Below are 18,374 nucleotides of genomic sequence, written 5' to 3'. Positions count from 1 at the left end.
AACTTTTGGCTTCTTCCTTTGGGCAAGAGCTTACCCAGGAACGATACAGTGGGTGAGTCTCATTTGTGCTGTCTCATTAACCACGCCCCAGTATGCTTGCTTACTCCGGTCCAAAGCTGCAACTCCATCAGTAATTGTATTCATACAGGTGTTGTTGTCATTGTTTTTCATGAATCATGGTTTTTATTAAATGAGCCACGTACTACACACCTATGGTCATTGCAGCACTGTTCACAATAGCAAAAAAAAAAAAAAAAAAAATGGAAACAACCTATGTGCCCATCAATGGATGAACGGATAAGTAAAATGTGGTACATACATACAACGGAATAAAACAAAAACAAAAAACCCATTGCCATCGAGTCAATTCCCACCCATAGTGGCCCTACAGGATAGAGTACAACTGCCCCATAAAGTTTCCAAGGAGTGCTGGTGGATTTGAACTGCTGACCTTTTGGGTAGCAGCCATAGTTCTTAACCACTATGCCACCAGGGTTTCCATATGAGTAATACAATGGGATACTACTCAGCAATAAAGAAAAAATGAATTTCTGAAATATCTTACAACCTGTATAAACCTGGGGGACATTATGTTGAGCAAAATTAGTCAATCACACACAAAAAATACTGTACATTCTCACTTTTATGAAATGACATGAATAGGTAAATATACAGATACAAATGTTCATTAGTGGTTACCAGGGTGGAGCAGAGGGAAAAGTGAGAAGTAATCCTTAGGTTGTAGTCACTTCTTGTTTATAGAAATGGGAGAGGAGGCACCGAATATGGGTGAAGTTTGCATACCATGACTGATATAACGGTGTCAATAAGCTGTACAGAGAGAAAAGGGATAAATGGCCAAATGCTAAGTGGTATATGGTTTTGCAACAATAACAATGAAAAAAAAGGTGGGGGCTACAGATGCTAGACATAACCAATCACCTCATGGGATTAGTACTCTTGGTTTGGGGGCTTAGGGTTGTGGTCTCATGGGACAATCCAGTCAATTGGCATAATACAGTTCTTAAAATTTATGTTCTACCCCCTAGTATGGTGAGTAATGTCTGGGGTCTTAAAAGCTTACGGACAGCCATCTAAGATACAGCTATTGGTCTTTATTCATCTGGAACAACAGAGAAAGAAGAAAACCCAAGAATCAGAAAAAGAACTGGACTACAGGACTGTCTACATGAACCTCTGTGTCCTCCGCCTTGAGACCAAAACTAAATGGTGCCTGTCTACCACTGCTGAAGGTTCTGATTAGGAACATAATAGAGAAATCCTGATGAAAAGGGAGGACAATGTGGAAGAGAACTTCAAATTCCGGAAGAATCCAGATTTACTAGACCTAATGAGTCAGGAGGGGTCCCCAAGGCTCTGGCCCTGAGTTGCTCTTCAAATCTTGAATTGAAACTATCTCCAGAAGTCACCTTTAATTTAAACCAAGTAACAGATTAGCCCAAAGAGTAAAGCTCCTCACCCTTGGGTATCCCCTTACCTTAAAGCAACAACAACAAAAAAGTATCTATGTAAGACCAAAGGGTCAACAGCTATTTTAAAGCAGAGATGAGAAGGTTGGGTGGGGGGGGGGGGCGGCGGGGAGGGAGATTAAGTAAAAGGAAGTGCAACTACTAGAACAGAAAGAATGAGAATGTTGACACAATATGAAGAATTTAACCAATGTCACTGAATATTATGTCTAGAAATTGTGGAATGGGAGCAGTTTTGCTGGTACATTCTCACAAAAAAACAAAAAACTGAGCCACTTAATGCTAAGGCTACATTTTCTCCAGTTCATCTTTGCTTTGGGGATTCACAAAAATTAGGGAGTGGTACTTGGGTCTTTCATTGTGGAAGCAGAATGTAGCAAACGCCAGAAGCAGAGAAGTGTTAAAAAGGACTTGTAACATCATCCAACTGTACAGCACACTGCATATTTTGTCCTAATATGTATTCCTTCAGCCATGATTGCTGGTTGCTGTCCAAAAATATTTGCTGATAAAGAAATACATTTTAGTTCCTTGCCAGATTTTTTCTTTTTTTTCCTGTAGTTTTACTACAGACATTTTTACCACAGCAGGAAGAACTGATGATTCCCAGTGGGATGGAAGTTTCTGCTTTTGCTATCAAGAAACCTCAAAAAGGTTTCAAAATATTTATGATTCAGTTTAAAGAAACTTTAAAAAGTACCGGATTGAAGTATAACCACAATTTTAAACATCACTGGAAAAAAAAGTAGAGATTTGTCTGGACGTTAGATTTTTACATGTTTTATTACTTGGGGTGGGTTCATATTATACAGCCTAATTTCTCAAGACCAGTCTACACCTTGGGCGAGGTTCTTCATCTAAAGAGACAGACCGCAAGTCCCCATTTCAAATAATCTTTTGGATCAATTCAAGTCCTGGGACTGGGAGAAAGGTCAGCTCTGACATTTTCGTGTATCATTACTTCTATCTTCTGCTTGTATCATTAATATTATCCTCATCTATTCTTTTTTTCTCTTAGATGGTTTCATTATTCTTTGACAGCTTTATTACAGTACAAATGATGCAAAATAAACTGCACTACTTAAAGTGTATGATTTGACATATGTGTACACCCATGAAATCATTATCACAATCAATATAATGAATATTTCCAACACCCTCAAGTTTCCTTGTGCCCGTTTGCAATCCATGCTTCCTTCCATCCCTCCTCACACCCCCATCCCTGTCATCCCCAGGCAACCACTGATCTCTCCGTTACTATAGATTAGTTTGCATTTTCTAGAATTTTTATAAGTTGAAGCATACAGTAATACTCTTGGTCTGGCTTCTTTCATTCAGCCTACTTATTTTGAGATTCAGCAATGTTGAATGTATCAATAGTTCACTCCTTTTTACTGCTGCATAGTATTCCGTTGTATGGGTATATCACAATTTATCTGTTCATCCGTTGATGAAGATTTCTGTTATTTCCAAAAGGCTATAACAAGTAAAGCTACTGTATTAGTTTCCTATTGCTACCATAACAAATTACCACAAACTTAGTGACTTAAAACAATACAGAGGAGGTCAGATGTCTGAAATCAGTCTCACCGGCCTAAAGTCAAGCTGTCGGCAGGGCTGCATTTCTTTTGGAGGCTCTTATAGGGTCGCTATGAGTCAGAACTGACTCGACAGCAATGGGTTTGGTTTTGGTCTTTAGGGGAGAATTTGTTCCTTTGCCCTTTCCAGCTTGTAAAGGCTGCCCACACTCCTTGTTTCATAGCCCCACATCACTCTGCTTCTGTCATATCTCCTTCTCTGACTCTTGCCCTCTGGCCTTCTTCTTACAAGGATCCTTGTGGTTACATTGGTCTGACCCCGCTAATTCAGGATAATCTCCCATCTCAAAATCCTTAATATAGTCACATTTGCCAAGTCCCTTTGGCTACATAAGGTAACACATTCACAGGTTCTGGGGATTAGGAAATGGGCTTCTTGGGGGGCCGTTATTCTATCACAGCTGACATGGACATTTATGTACAAGTATTCGTTGTATGCTTAACATTTTAAGAAATGGCAAAACTGTTTTCCAAAGGTTTTGTACCATTTTATCGACTAATGAGGAGCCCTGGTGGTGCAGTGGTTAAATGCTTGAATGCTAACCAAAAGGTTGATGGTTCAAACCCACTCTGCAGGAGGAAGATGTGGCAGTCTGCTTCTGTAAAGCTTTATTTGGAAACCCTGGTGGCGTAGCGGTTAAGAGCTCGGCTGCTAACCAAAAGGTCGGCAGTTTGAATCCATCAGCTGCTCCTTGGAAATCCTATGGGGCACTTCTACTCTGTCCTACAGGGTCGCTGCGAATTGGAATTGACTTGACGGCAATGGGTTTGGTTTTTTTTGTTGTTGTTTTTAGTGATTAATGATGTTGACCATATTTTCATGTGTTTATTTGCTATCCACACATCTTTTCTGGTGAAATGTCTATTCAAACTTTTGTTCATTTTTAAAGCTGGATTGTTTGTCTTCATATTCTTGAGTTGTAAGTATTTTTTATATATTTTAGATACAAGTTGCTGGATGTATTTTTTGGCAAATATTCTCTCCCAGTCTGTGGGTTGCCATTTTGTTTGACAAAATTCAACACCCATTTATGAATGGAAAACAACTCTCAATAAACTAAAAATAGAAGGGAACTTTCTCAGCCTGATAAAAGGCATCTACAAAAATTCTGTAGCTAACAACCGATGACTGCCCTGACTGGGAACACAACAGAGAACCCCTGAGGGAGCAGGAGAGCAGTGGGATGCAGACCTCAAATTCTTGTAAAAAAACCAGACTTAATGGTCTGAGACGAGAAGGACCCCAGAGACCATGGTCCCCAGACCTTCTGTGAGCCCAAGACAGAAACCATTCCCAAAGCCAACTCTTTAGACAGGGATTGGACTGGACTATGGGATAGAAAATGATACTGGTGAAGAGTGAGCTTCTTGGATCAACTAGACACATGAGACTATGTGGGCAGCTCCTGTCTAGAGAAGAGATGAGAAGGCAGAGGGGGACAGAAGCTGGCCGAATGGATACAAAAATAGAGTAGAGGGAAGGAGTGTGCTGTCTCACTAGGAGGAGAGCAACTAGGAGTATATAGCAAGGTGTATATAAGTTTTTGTATGAGAGACTGACTCGGTTTATAAACTTTTCCTTAAAGAACAATTAAAAAAAAAAAAAGTCCTGTAGCTAACATCATACTCAATGGTGAAAGAATGAATGCTTTTCCCCTTTCCCCCTAGGATCAAAAATAAGACAAGGCTGTCTGCTAGCACCAATGCAATAAGGTAAGAAAAAATAAAGGTCCCATTGGAAAGAAAGAAATAAAACTGTCTTTCTTTGCTGATTGTATTATTGTCTACACAGGACATTTCAAAGAATCTACAAAAAAAAAAGTTACTGGAATTAATAAGTGAGCTTAGCAAGCTCACAAGATATAAGGTCAATACAACAGTCAATTTTATTTCTGGTTACTAGCTGTATTAGTTACCTATTGGTGCATAACCATTTACCCCAAAAGTTAGCCTCTTAAAATAATAATAAACTTTTATTATCTCAGACAGTTTCTGTGGGTCAGGAATTTGATAGTGGCTAAGGATTTCTCAAGGTTGCAGTCAAGACATTGGCTGGGGCTGCAGTCATCTGAAGGCCTGACTGGGGCTGGAGGATCTTCTTCCAAGACGACTCACTCCTATGGCTGACAAGTCAGTGCTGGCTATTGGCAGGAGGCCTCAGTTCCCTGCTACATACACCTCTCCGTAAGCCCACTTAAGTGTCCTCACAACCAAAAGAGAGCAAGCCAGAAGCCACAATGTCTTTTATGGCCTAGCCTTGAAAGTCACAATCCGTCATTTCTGCGATATCCTATGGTTACACAGGTCAGTCCTATTCAGTGTGAAAGGGAACTACTCAAGGGAATGAATACCAGGAGGCAAGAATCATGGAAGGCCATCATAGAGGCTTGCTACCACCCCAGCAATTAGCAATTGGACAATGAAATTTTTTAAAGTACCACTTATAATCCCACAGCAGTCTTATAAAGCACCCTAAAAAACCAAACACAAAATTCTTGCATAAAAATCTAAACAAAATAAACACACTCTGGTACCAGTGCCATTTTGCCACTCATCAGCTATTGTATGAAAATGGTACATTTTATACTTTTTTTTTCCTTTAAATTAATGAAAGAATTCCTTCGGATAAAAAATGAAACATTTAAAGAATAAACCCCAAATGATCTGGCATATTCTATGACAACATTAGGGACTGAAATGCTAAACTTCAACTTTATTTTCTACTAAAGTTTGTTTTATATCATTAGTGGATTTCAAAAGTGACCTTTCATCAAGCTCAAATGAGATGTGGCCCTTATTGTCCTTTTACTTGGGACAGAGTTTCTCCTTCATACCCATTGCCGTCAAGTTGATTTCCACTCATAGTGACCCTGTAAGACAGAGTAGAACTGCCCCCATAGGGTTTCCAAGGAGCGGCTGGTGGATTTGAACTGATAACCTTTTCATTAGGACTCCTCCTTCCCCAGTGGGTTGGGTTCCTCACAGCAGTGAGTTAATGTGGTTTGCCAAAGAGCTGGTTCCCTACCCATCTGAAGGAGTTTACACACGGTGAAGTATTTTGTAAACTTCTGATTGCAAAAGTATTCAAATTATCAAATGCTAATTTTTAATACCTTATATGCTAGAGCAAGAGTCAGCAAACTACAACTGTTAGTTCAAAATTGGGCCCTCTGCCTGTTTTTGTAAATAAAGTTTTATTGGAACGCGGTCACGAGCATTCATTTATGTATTCTCTATAGCTGCTTTCACTCTACAATGGCATAGCTGAGTATTGCAACAGAGACCCTATGACCAAAAAAGCCTAAAATATTTACTATCTGATTCTTTATGGGAAAAGCTTGCTGTGTATACTTGTGCTGGAGTAACTCAGCCTTTATTTAAAAAAAAACTACTTCTATTGTGAGGAATACCTGCCAGGTGACTAATAGGTAAATACACATGTAACCTGTTTATCTGCTGGTCAATGTTCCAGCAAGATCAACTTTCAAATCATATTCTTAAACTGGACATAAGAGGGGGAAAAGATCTCTAGGGACGAGAAATCACTGTTACAAAGACCTTATGCTAAATCATAATCTTTTAAAAATACAATTCATAATAAACTTATTTGGTTTCTTAGTTCAAAGCATTTTAACAACAACAACAACAAAAGAACACCCGTTGCCGTCAAGTTGATTCCGACTCATAGCAGCCCTTTAGGACAGATAGAACTGCCCCCATAGGGTTTCCAATCTTTAGGGAAGCAGACTGCCTCATCTCTCTCCCAAGGAAAACCTGGTGGTTTGAACTGCCAAACTTGCAGTTAGCAGCCAAGCACTTAACCACTGCACCACCAGAGCGCCTCAAAGCATTTTATTGGCCATGTATTGGGGGTGGGAGTAGAGGTGGGGAGAAGAGGGTTGAAGAAGGGTATTATTTAAAGCAGACCATGGCCACAAAGGAAGTGTGGGCTGGCAGCCTGATATTAAAGTAATAGTAATTCAAAGAATAAGACAGAATTTTTATTAAAGCACAGGATGATAATATTAATAATAGTGCTAAGCTGTTAAGAAAAGGTTAGCCACGTCTAAGAGCCTCTATCTTAGAGGGCTAACTTTAGAATTTAAAGGATTTGCTGTAGTTATCTGGAGAATTAACTTACATTGAATAATTAGTGTTATTCTTAAGATATTGTTTTGAAAAGACCTATGGTATTCATAAATTGTACTGTAACTTGTCACCAATCAAATGGTCAGATTACATAGAGCTTATGGTATTGAAAACCCTTACATTTTATAGTATTATTCTTACTAAGAACCTACTTTTTGGATCCATGTTGAGAAGGCAAATATTGATATTTCATTCCCTAATTATACAAAAACAGGCCATGGTATAAACATACCATCATTCTTTGCTGGGGCATGTCCCTGTATAACATAAAATTTGAAAGCAGATGATCTTTGGTCAGCTGCCTAGCTTTAAACCCTGGCTCTGCTGCTCACTACCTGGGCAACTTGCTTAACTTCTCCAGTCCTGAGTTTCTGCATTTCTGAAGTGGGGCTAATAATAGCACTTGCCTTATAGGCTTGTTGTAAGGATTTGATGAAACAGTACATGTAAAGCACTTGCAGTGCCCAGACACAAACTGAGAGATCACTGGCTATTTGTGCTGTTGTTGTTAGGTATCGTCAGTCGTTTTTGTACAGCAAAATTAAACACTGCCTGGTCCTGCGCCATCTTCACAATTACTACTACACTTGAGCCCATCATTGCAACCTTTGTGTCAATTCATCTCGTTGAAGGTCTTCCTCTTTCTCACTGACCCTCTACTTTACCAAGCATGATGTCTGTCTCTAGGGACCGGCCCCTCCCGTAACATGTCCAAAGTACGTAAGATGAAGCCTCACCATCCTCACTTCTAAGGACCATTCTGGCTGTATTTATGTACTATTAAAACAAACAAACAAACAAAAAAACCTGTGGAGTCAGACTCATAGCGACCCTACAGGACAGAGTAGAACTGTCCCACAGAGTTTTCTTAGGAGTGCCTGGTGGATTTGAACTGCCAGGCTTTTGGTTAAAAGCTGTAGAACTTAACCACTACACCACAAGGGTTTCTTTGTGTAACCCAAAACCAAAAACCAAACCCACTGCCTTTGAGTCAATTCTGACTCATAGAGAAACCCTCGTGGCTTAACGGTTAGGTTAAGTGCTACGGCTGTTAACCAAGAGGTTGGCAGTTCCAATCTGCCAGGCGCTCCTTGGAAACTCTACGGGGCAGTTCTATTCTGTCCTGTAGGGTCACTATGAGTTCTTTGTGTAGTGTTAGTTATTATTTCAGCATGTATGTCCCCTGCTGGTTCTGAAGAACACGATGTATTTTTTACTTATTAGCTTTGGTTACTTCACATAAATTAAAATTGGAGGTCATTTTTCGGTAGTCTTGTGTCATAGATTGAATTATGTCCCCCGAAAAATGTGTGTATCAATTTGGCTGGGCCATGATTTCCAGTATTGTAATTGTCCACCATTTTGTCATCTGATGTGATTTTCCTGTACGTTGTAAATCCTGCCTCTATGATGGAAACCCTGGTGGCATAGTGGTTAAGAACTACAGCTCCTAACCAAAAGGCCAGCAGTTCTAATCCAAAAGGAGCTCCTTGGAAACCCTGTGGGACAGTTGTACTCTGTCCTATAGGGTCACTATGAGTTGGAATCAACTTGACAGGTTTGGTTTTTTTGTTTTTATGATGTTAATGAGGGGGGTAGGTGGCAGTTGTGTTAGAGAGGTAGGACTCAATCTACAAGACAGGATTTTGTCTTGAGGCAATCTCTTTTGAGAAATAAAAGAGAGGAGCGAGCAGAAAGACGGGGATACGAAAGATGAAGTCTCGCCATCCTCACTTCTAAGGACCATTCTGGCTGTATTTGTGTACTATTAAACCAAAAAAAAAACCCATGGAGTCAGACTCATAGCGACCCTATAGGACAGAGTAGAACTGTCCCACAGAGTTTTCAAAGAGTGCCTGGTGGATTTGAACTGCCAGCCTTTTGGTTAAAAGCTGTGGCTTTTACCACCAAGAAAGCAGTGCTGGGAGCACAGTGCATCCTTTGGACCTGGTATCCCTGCACCTGAGAAGCTCCTCAACCAGAAGAAGATCAAGGACAAGGACCTTCCTCCAGGCAGAGAGAGAGAGAGAAAGCCTTCCCCTGGAGCTGAGGCCCTGAGTTTGGACTTTTAGCCTACTTTACCGTGAGGAAATAAATTTCTCTTTGTTAAAGCCATCCACTTGTGGTATTTCTGTTACAGCAGCACTAGATAACTAAGACATCTTATATTAATAGAATAATCCCATGGGTTTTTTTTCTCCTTAAGTAATTTTAATGGTCTGAAATGCTCTTAATGGTCTGGTGGTGTAGCGGTTCAGAGCTACAGCTGCTAACCAAAAGGTCAGCAGTTTGAATCCACAAGCTGCTTCTTGGAAATTCTATGGGGAAGTTCTGCTCTGTCCTATTGGGTTGCTATGAGTCAGAATCGACTCAACAGCAGTGGGTTTTAAGGGGGTATTTTCAAGACAACTCTAAGGCAGAATGTTATTCAAGTAGTCATACTTCTATCTTACATGGTGCCCTTTTATATGCATTAACCCTGCTGTTTCCATAGGTCCCTTGGAATACTATGATGAAGCTGACTGGCTTGTTGGGACTTCACCTTTTGGTATTGTTATAGCCTCCTGATGATATGTTACTGTATCCCACAAGCTCAGTACACTTTGCAAAGATTTTCATTAGACAGAAAAGTTGGCATCAGTATCAGATCAAGTGGCTTCATTAGTAGGATCCACCATTTATCTTTCTCTGTAGCCTTCTCTCTGATAGAATGGAAATCTTGCCCAATTTTCAGACTGTTGCTGTTGTTGGGTGGCACAAACAGTTAAACACTTGACTACTACGCCAAAGGTTGGCAGTTCAAACCCACCTAAAGGTCATCAAAAGAAAGGCCTGGCTTCTGAAAGGTCACAGCCTTGAATTCACCCCTATGGTGTGCAGTTCTACTCTGTAACACACGGGGTCACCATGAGTATGAATCAACTGGATGGCAACTGGTAGGTAGGTAGCTGTTGTTGCCATTCTTGCCAGTGCCTGTCTTTATTACACTGGCAAGTACAGTGTCAGCCACTGAGAATTTCGAATACTCCTAAGGAAAGCCTCTCAGAAGTGAATGGGATCACTCCTAGACCTCAGGCATCTTGCAGATCAAACAAACCTTGACCCAGAACAACTCTGGACTTTGCCTAGGGATGAATTCCTACCAAATCTTCCATTTGCTTCTTCAACAATCTCACAACGATCTTTGCAGATAATCTCATTCCCAGGGATGTTCTTTCTTCTTCTAAAAGGAGAATTATGCCCAGGCAGGATTTACTTGCCCACACAGGTCACAGAACTCTTTCAGACATGAGAAGCCGTGCACAGGTTTCTGCTGGTTACATTTCTCCTGGTTCCTTTTTCTTTGGCGAAATGTCTTCATTTCCCTCACTGGGCTCTGGAGATGGATTTATAGGTCATGACGTCTTGCTTTTTTAAACTGTTTCTGCCATTTCCCTTGCTCAGAAACCTCTGCTTACGAGTTATTCTGTCGCAGAAGCTCCACCTGCTTGGCCACAGGCTCAACTTCCTGTACCTGCTCCTGACTAGTAGTATCTATCTGCAGAAGAGAAGCGTCTAACCAGGAGTGCCAAACCAGTAACGTCTTCCCAAGATCGCCAGTAAGCTGGAGACCTTGTTGGAGGTCCTGGTGGCCAGATCACACCTTCCTCTGTCTCCTCCACCAGAGTGATCTTCCTGGCCGCTCCTTAAGGGAACCGCAGCAGCCATCTCACCTCGCCCGCACCGCTCTGCCACGTGGCCTGACGGTTCCTGCGTCCCCGGCTCATTTCGTGCCGCCCAACGTCTGACACGCCTTCGCAGGGGCCCGGCTACCGCGCCAGTCGACTCGAAACACAGCATTCGGGCACACTCGGGCGGATTTGCAAAAGCAAGGACCGTGATGCCAACTCTAGCAGCACCTCGGCCAATCGGAGCTGGCTACGGGCGAAAGGCGGCGCCTTGGTCCAATCGCCTCTTTCCGACAAAGCGTGCCTCGCCCAGACGCAAGGGGAATCAGCCAATGAGACCCCAGGAAAAAAAAGAGGGCGGGGAAAATGGAAGGGGTGAGATCAAAAGCCCTCGCCGTACACACTGCGAAGTAGAGGTTCTGGGCATGCGTGAGGGAGCCTGAGGCGGTAAGGCGGTGGCGGTTCCCGCGGTGGTGCCTGTCATTCATTCTTTGCATGAAAATTTTCAATCGCATGAATCTTTTTAAACCCCTTGTCTACACTGTGAGAGTTAATTTCGTTAAAACTAAACATATTGCACTGATTCACTTTTCAAGCACTGCAGGACACATCATCTAACACACGGATTGAATGAGGGCGCCTAGGTCAATTCTGTATAAGAAGCGTTCAGAAACCCCTTGACCGCGAGCCGATTCCAACTCATCCCTGTAGGACAGAGTAGAGCTGCTCCGCAGGGTTTCCAAGGCTGTAAATCTTTAGCGAAACAGACTGCCACATCTTTCTCCCGGGAGTGACTGGTGGCTTTCAAGCAGCCAAGCTCTTAACCACTGTGCCACCAGGGCTCCTCCATAAGAAGAACATAAGTAAATTTAATGTCCCTGATTTTTTTTTTTAGAATAAACATTAATAGAAAGATCTTTTTTTTTTTTTTGTCGCATTTCAAAGGATTAGTTTGCATCATCCCCCTTCCCCGTGCCCCAGGATACCAGCAACTCACCTCTGAGACTGTGCCCTATCTGTCCTATGAGGCTTCCTTTTGTTTTCTGAGAAGAGGCAGAAGGGGGACAAATGTATACGTAGACTCTACAGACAGACTGTCTGGACTTGAGTCCTGTCCCTGCCACATACTTTTGGAGTGATCTTAGACAACTTACGTTACATCTCTGTGCAATGTACTCATTTTTAAGGTAAGAGTATTAACAGTATCTATCTCAGAATTTCAATCAGGATCAAATGAATTAATATGAAAGGGCTTAGAACAATGTCTAAACCATAATAAAAAAAAATAAATGATGTCACTTTGAGGACTAAAGGGCACCTGACCCAAGCCCTGGTATTTTCAATTGCTTCATATACATACGAAAGCTGGACAGTGAATAAGGAAGGCGGAAGAATTGATGCATTTGAATTATGGTGTTGGCGAAACCAAAAAACCCTGTGCTGTCAAGTCGATTCCGACTCAGATAGGACAGAGTAGAACTGTCCCCATAGAGTTTCCAAGGAGCGCCTGGTGGATTTGAACTGCCGACCCTTTGGTTAGCAGCCGTAGCATTTAACCACTACGCCACCAGGGTTTCCATGGTGTTGGTGAACAATATGGAATATACCAAGGACTGGAAGAAGAACAAATCTGTCTTGGAAGAAGTACAGCCAGAAAGCTCCTTAGAAGCAAGGATGGCAAGACTTCATCATACATACTTTGGACATGTTATCAGGAGGGACCAGTCCCTGAAGAAGGACATCATGTTTGGTAAAGCAGAAGGTCAGAGAAAAGAGGAAGACCCTCAATGAGATGAATTGACACAGTAGCTGCAACAATGGGCTCAAACATAGCAACGATTGTGAGGACAGCATAGGACCGGGCAGTGTTTTGTTCTGTTGTACATATGCAACTATGACTTGGAACCAATTCGACAGCACCTAACAACAGCAACAAAATGATGATAATGTTGAACAGGTGGGTGTAGTTCTGGAGCAATTATGGCCTCACTAGTGTTATCTGTCCTTCTTTATCAATTATAGTCTTCAGTGTCAGACAAACCCAGTTCCAAATTAGTCATCCAAGTGTGAGCCTTTCATAAAATTTACTTAAACTTTCTGATCCTTGGTTTCCTCCACTGTAAATGAGAGTTGGTATAAGGATAAAATGGCAAAAATGAAAATAACTTGCTTGACATGGTGCCTGACACAGAGTAGATTCTCAGTAAGTGAGAACTGTGATGGAGACTAACATGTGTTCACCAATCTTCATTTTACTCTCCTTCAGGGCATACTGCCATACTACAGTTTCCAGCCTCCTGCGTAGTTAGGTGGGGCTATTTTTTTTTATAAGACTGAGTTCTGGTCAATGTAATGTGGGCAGAAGTGAGACACATACTTGCAGGCCTGCCTTCCTCCTCAATCAGTTTCCCTGACTGTGGAGCCAGAAGTGATAGTGGAACCAGAGGATAGAAGGTTCCAGAATCCCTACAGCACCACCTAGAGCAGAGTGCTTCAACTAGGAAAACCCACTTGGGACTGCTGTGCCAAGGAAAAGGAAACTTTTATTGTGATGCACCTCAGAAACGGTGGGCACAGCCATTAGCCAACCTAATACAGAGCCATTTCTGTTATTACTGTAACATCATTATTTGTATCCCTCAACATTTCTGGCCCCAGTTGGCACAAGATTAATTGTGCTTTTGAAGAGTGTGTTGTTTTGTGATAACATCTTAAATCTGTGCATACTACTCCTACATGAGATTCTAAGTCCTATTTTGAGTTCTGTTTATTTTATGCCGCCTTACCCCTGGCCCTGTGGCCTACCTCCACGGGGCCTGTATTAGTGTCCTAGAGCTGCCATAACAAAATACCACAGCCTGGGTGACTTATAAGAACAGAAACTTACTATCTCACAGTTCTGGAGGCTACTAGTCTGAATTCAGGGTGTCAGCAGAGCTACGTTCTCTCTGAAGGCTTTAGAGGAGATCTTTCTTGTCTCTCTCAGCTTCTGGTAGCCCCAGGTGTTCCTTGGCTTGCACACACATCTTCACATGGCCGTGTCTCCTCTGTGTCTCTCTGCCTCTTCTCTTTTTTTTATAAGGAGCCACTCAGATTGTATTAGGACCTCATGTTAACTTAAATGATAACATCTTCAAAGACCCTATTTTCAAACAAGGTCATGTTTATAGGTACCACGGGTTAGGACCTCAACATATCTTCTTATGAGACACAATTCAATCTATAACAGTGCCCAGTTCCTCAAAAAATGTCTGTGGAATGACAACAGGGTTAAGTACTCATAGGTGAGGTACAAAGGTTTCCTATTCGTTGTATCACTAGCCCTTTTTTCCTCCTCTCTTCTCTTTTCCTTCTTGTGGATTCTTTTGTTCACTCACTCATTGACTTAGCAAATATTTATTGAGCTTCTACTCTGTGCCAGGCACTGCATAAGACCCAGGGATATAGCAGAGAACTCGTAAACACAATCTCTTTCCAAGGATCTTACAGTCTAATGGGAAAGTAAGAGAAGTAAACAGCATCTTCAATGAAAACCACTGGCCCATAAGCCCTGTGAGCATTGTGTCTGTCTTATAAACTGTGGCATCTCTGTGCCTCGTATTGAACAAGTGATGGAGTAAAAAAAATTGGTGCTATGGTGGTTTAGAGGTAGGCACTGAAAGGGGAGGGTTCTTGAAGGAGGTGATGGCCAAGCTAAGTCCTGAGGGTTGAGTGGGATTCACCCATACAGAGGAGATTGTGTGGGAATGGGGGGTCTTTATTCAAAGCAAAGGGAACAGCACGTACCAAGATCTGGAAGAGAGAAAAAGGCCACATTCTTGGAACTTCAAGTCATCACACTGGTAGATGGCTTTCGAAGGGGGAGGAGGTGAGAGATGTGGCTGAAGAGGTAAGTAGGGCCAGATCATATTCAAGAATGCTGAGGGGCTTGGCCTGAGGCACTAATAAAGACTTGGCCGGACTGGTAGCTGATATTTCACTGGCTAATTCCTCTACTGAAAAGAATAGGAGTAACCATGGGAGCAAATCAGCTCAGCCTCCCAAAGCTGGGGCAGGAACTAAACACCAGGGAAAAGCTACTGCTTGCCACTCCAGAAGAACGTGTGGACCCTGGGCTGTGAGGACACAGCCCAGGGAAGCCCAATTGTCTCATTATTCTTGCTGCATTTTAGATTCCACACCTGGGTACCACTGGCGTGTCATTCCCCCTCTGGCTATTGTTTGTGTCTCTTCTCCACTGGGATGATGGCAATCTGTGGCACAATTGCAGGAGCCCTTGTGCTCTTCATGATCACCATTCATTAGTCTTAATGTGTCCTCTTTAGAACAGCCTTGCAATTAGCTAATAACCCACTGGCCCAGGCAAGTGGGCTAGAGTATGTCTTCATTGAGCTTATTGGCTGGGAAATAAACAATAGATTCATATAGGCTCTTAGTTATTTGAACTTATTTACAACATTTTCTTAAATTTCCCTTCAGTTATTTGTCTTCATCTAACCCTGGACCAAAGATTTTGCCATGAAACACATTCAGTATGTGTGGTGAAATGAGTTCCTTTATGTGGCCTTTTGCCTTGGTTCTTTGGAAAAACAGTTTGAGAGATTTTCTCCTTAAGCCCTGAGGAGTTGCCTTTGCCCTAGTTTTCTACCCCAGAGTCTTCTTACTTTTGTCCAGGTTAATTGACATTTCCTGGTTAAACTGTAAACAACTTGATGGTTTGATACTTTTTACCTGGTCCTAAGCTGCAGCCTGCCCTGTGATTGGGATTGGTGCAGGGATTGGTCAATAGACTATGCAAATTAGGTGACTACTACCTACTATACAAATGAAGTGTACGTGGCCTACTGATAAGGGATTGGTCAGTTTGTGTCCTCCTCCCTTCCTCCCCCTCTGGGAGTGGCCATGCCTTCAACTGACAAGGAGTTGGGTATATATATGCAGCCAACCCCACAGAGGTTTTTCAGACCAGGGTTTTGAACCAGTTCATTCTGATTCAAACCCGTGGTGAAATTTACATTTCTAATAAGTTCCCTGCTGAGAATTTGTATTTCTAACAAGTTCCCAGGAAGTTGTACATAAGAATCACCTGGGGATCTTGTTAAAATGTAAATTTTGATTCACTGTATCATTTGCACTGATAGCAAAGGCCCTTGAGGAGCTGAGAAAGCTGTCCAGCACTGAAGAAGGGAGGCTGTGCCTATAGCTTCCTGATCCTTATCCTGAGTTGTAGCCTTTTGATCCTGATCCTGAGTCGTACCCCCGTTACTTCCTTAATAAACCACTTAACTACAAGTATGGTCTGTGAATTCTGTATGGCCATTGCAACAGATTATCAAACCCACAAGAGAAGTAGAGAGTGCCGTGGGACGGATGGCTGGTGTCAGAACTGGTAAAAAGGTTGGAGGGTGGAGGTATGTCTGACTTCCACCTCATAGAAAGCAGCCTTGGGCTGATCTCGATACCCATTATCCCCTCTAAAGTTAGACAGGTTCTGATTCTTTTACCACTCCCGCCATTTTACAGTATGGCACAGTGGTTTAGAGCACAAGTTTTGAAGTCAGACAAAAAATGGGTTCAACTCCTGGATCTGGTCCTTACTAGCTGTCTGTACTAGTTACTTATCTTCTCTGACCCTTGCTTTTGTCATCTGTAAAATGGGGGCGCAAGATTCAATGAGACAATGTACATCTCATTTAGCACAATGTCTGACATGCATTAAGTGAAAGCCATTATTTAAGGTTCAAAAAATGTTTATTGAACACCTACTATGTGTCGTGTACTCAACAAAGAACCTTCTGCTTCTGGGTGGGTTTATTTGTTCTGCTTTTAAATTACTGTTATAAATTGAATTATATTCCCCGAGAATATATGTTGTAAATCCTAATCCCTATACATGTGGATATAATCCCCCCTGGGAATGGGGTTTTCTTCTGCTGAATACTGAAGTACAATAGTCATCTCCAAGAAAAAGCAATTGTGTGACTGAGTTGTGAGCTGAACTAGCTGCTGTTTTCAGAAACCACCAGTTTTCAAAAATGAATGAAGACACCCTGTCGCTTCAAGGAAAGCAGCTGACGGTATATCAGCGTAGGATGCGTTTTAAGCCAATCACTTTTAAAATATAAAAGGAGCACCTTAGGCACAGAAGCAAGCAAGCACAAATGGAAAAAGATTAATGCCACATAAAGATCACCAAGGCACCAAGGAAGAGAAGCTAAAGGAAACAAGGACCTTCCCCGACAGACAACCGAGAGAAAGGCCAGTGCCCAAAATTCAGACTTCCAGCCTCCTAAACTGTGAGAAATAAGTTTCTGCTTGTTGAAGTCACCCCCTTTTGGTATTTCTGTTAAGCAGTACTAAGAAACTAAGACAATTACCATAAAGGAAACAAGCTTAGGTTGGGAGTTTTTAGGAATCTGCAGATCCCTGGAGGTCCCTGAGATTCTCTCACGGATCTGAGAGGTAAAAACAATTTTTATGACAATACTAAGATATTATTCACCTTTTTTCCTTGTTTTGACATTTGCACTCATAGTGCAAAAAATAATGGTGGGTGAAACTGCTGGCGCCTTCGCAGGAAATCAAGGCAGTGGCGCCAAACTGTTCAATGGCCATTGTATTCCTCACTGCTATGCTCTCACAGAGGAAAAAAAAAAAAAAGCAGTTTTACTTGAGAATTCCTCAGTGAAGCAGTAAAAATTATTTTATTATATCTTGACCTTTGAGGACACATCTTTTTAATATTTTGCACGACAAAATGGAAAGTGTACAAAAAGCACTTCTGCTGTACACTGAAGCACAATGGTAATCTACAAGAAAAGCACTCGTACAACTGAACTGTGAGCTGAACTAGCTACTCTGTTCACGGACACCAGTCTTCAAGAATGGATGAAGACACACTGTCACTCCAAGGAAAGCAACTGACTGTACTTGTTGCCAAGCAAAAATTAGAATTCTGGAAAAATTTTATCAGTTACTGTGAGCCTGACAGTTTCCTAATAGTTAGAAACTTATGTGACAGTATTGGCGATATTAACAAATGTGGTTTTTAAATCTTGTAAAATTAAATACATTGACATTTGGAAGATATATATAATTCTGTTAATCAGTAGTCTTCAAATGACTAATGTGTAGTGTTATAAAATCATGTATGAGTAAAGGACCCATTGAAAGTAAAAGCTAAAGCAGTGAACATTAACGTAACAGAGTAAAAATTGTCAAATTTTGGTGCAGTATGAAAAAATAATATCCACAATTATTTGAAAAAATTATTGAAACACTCTTTGCTGTGTGATGGTTAAGGTTGTCTGTCAATTTGGCTGGGACATTATTCTCAGTGGTTTGGCGGTTACCATGTAGTTTGGCAGCTACGTAATGATGTAATTGCCTTCATGATGGAATCTGATATAATTACCTCAGTGATGAGATCTGTTACGAGCAGCCAATCAGTTGGAAGGGGGTTTCTTTGG

Source organism: Loxodonta africana, chromosome 9 (genome assembly GCF_030014295.1).
Source record: "Loxodonta africana isolate mLoxAfr1 chromosome 9, mLoxAfr1.hap2, whole genome shotgun sequence".
NCBI lineage: Eukaryota > Metazoa > Chordata > Mammalia > Proboscidea > Elephantidae > Loxodonta > Loxodonta africana.
This window is presented reverse-complemented; position numbering follows the sequence as displayed.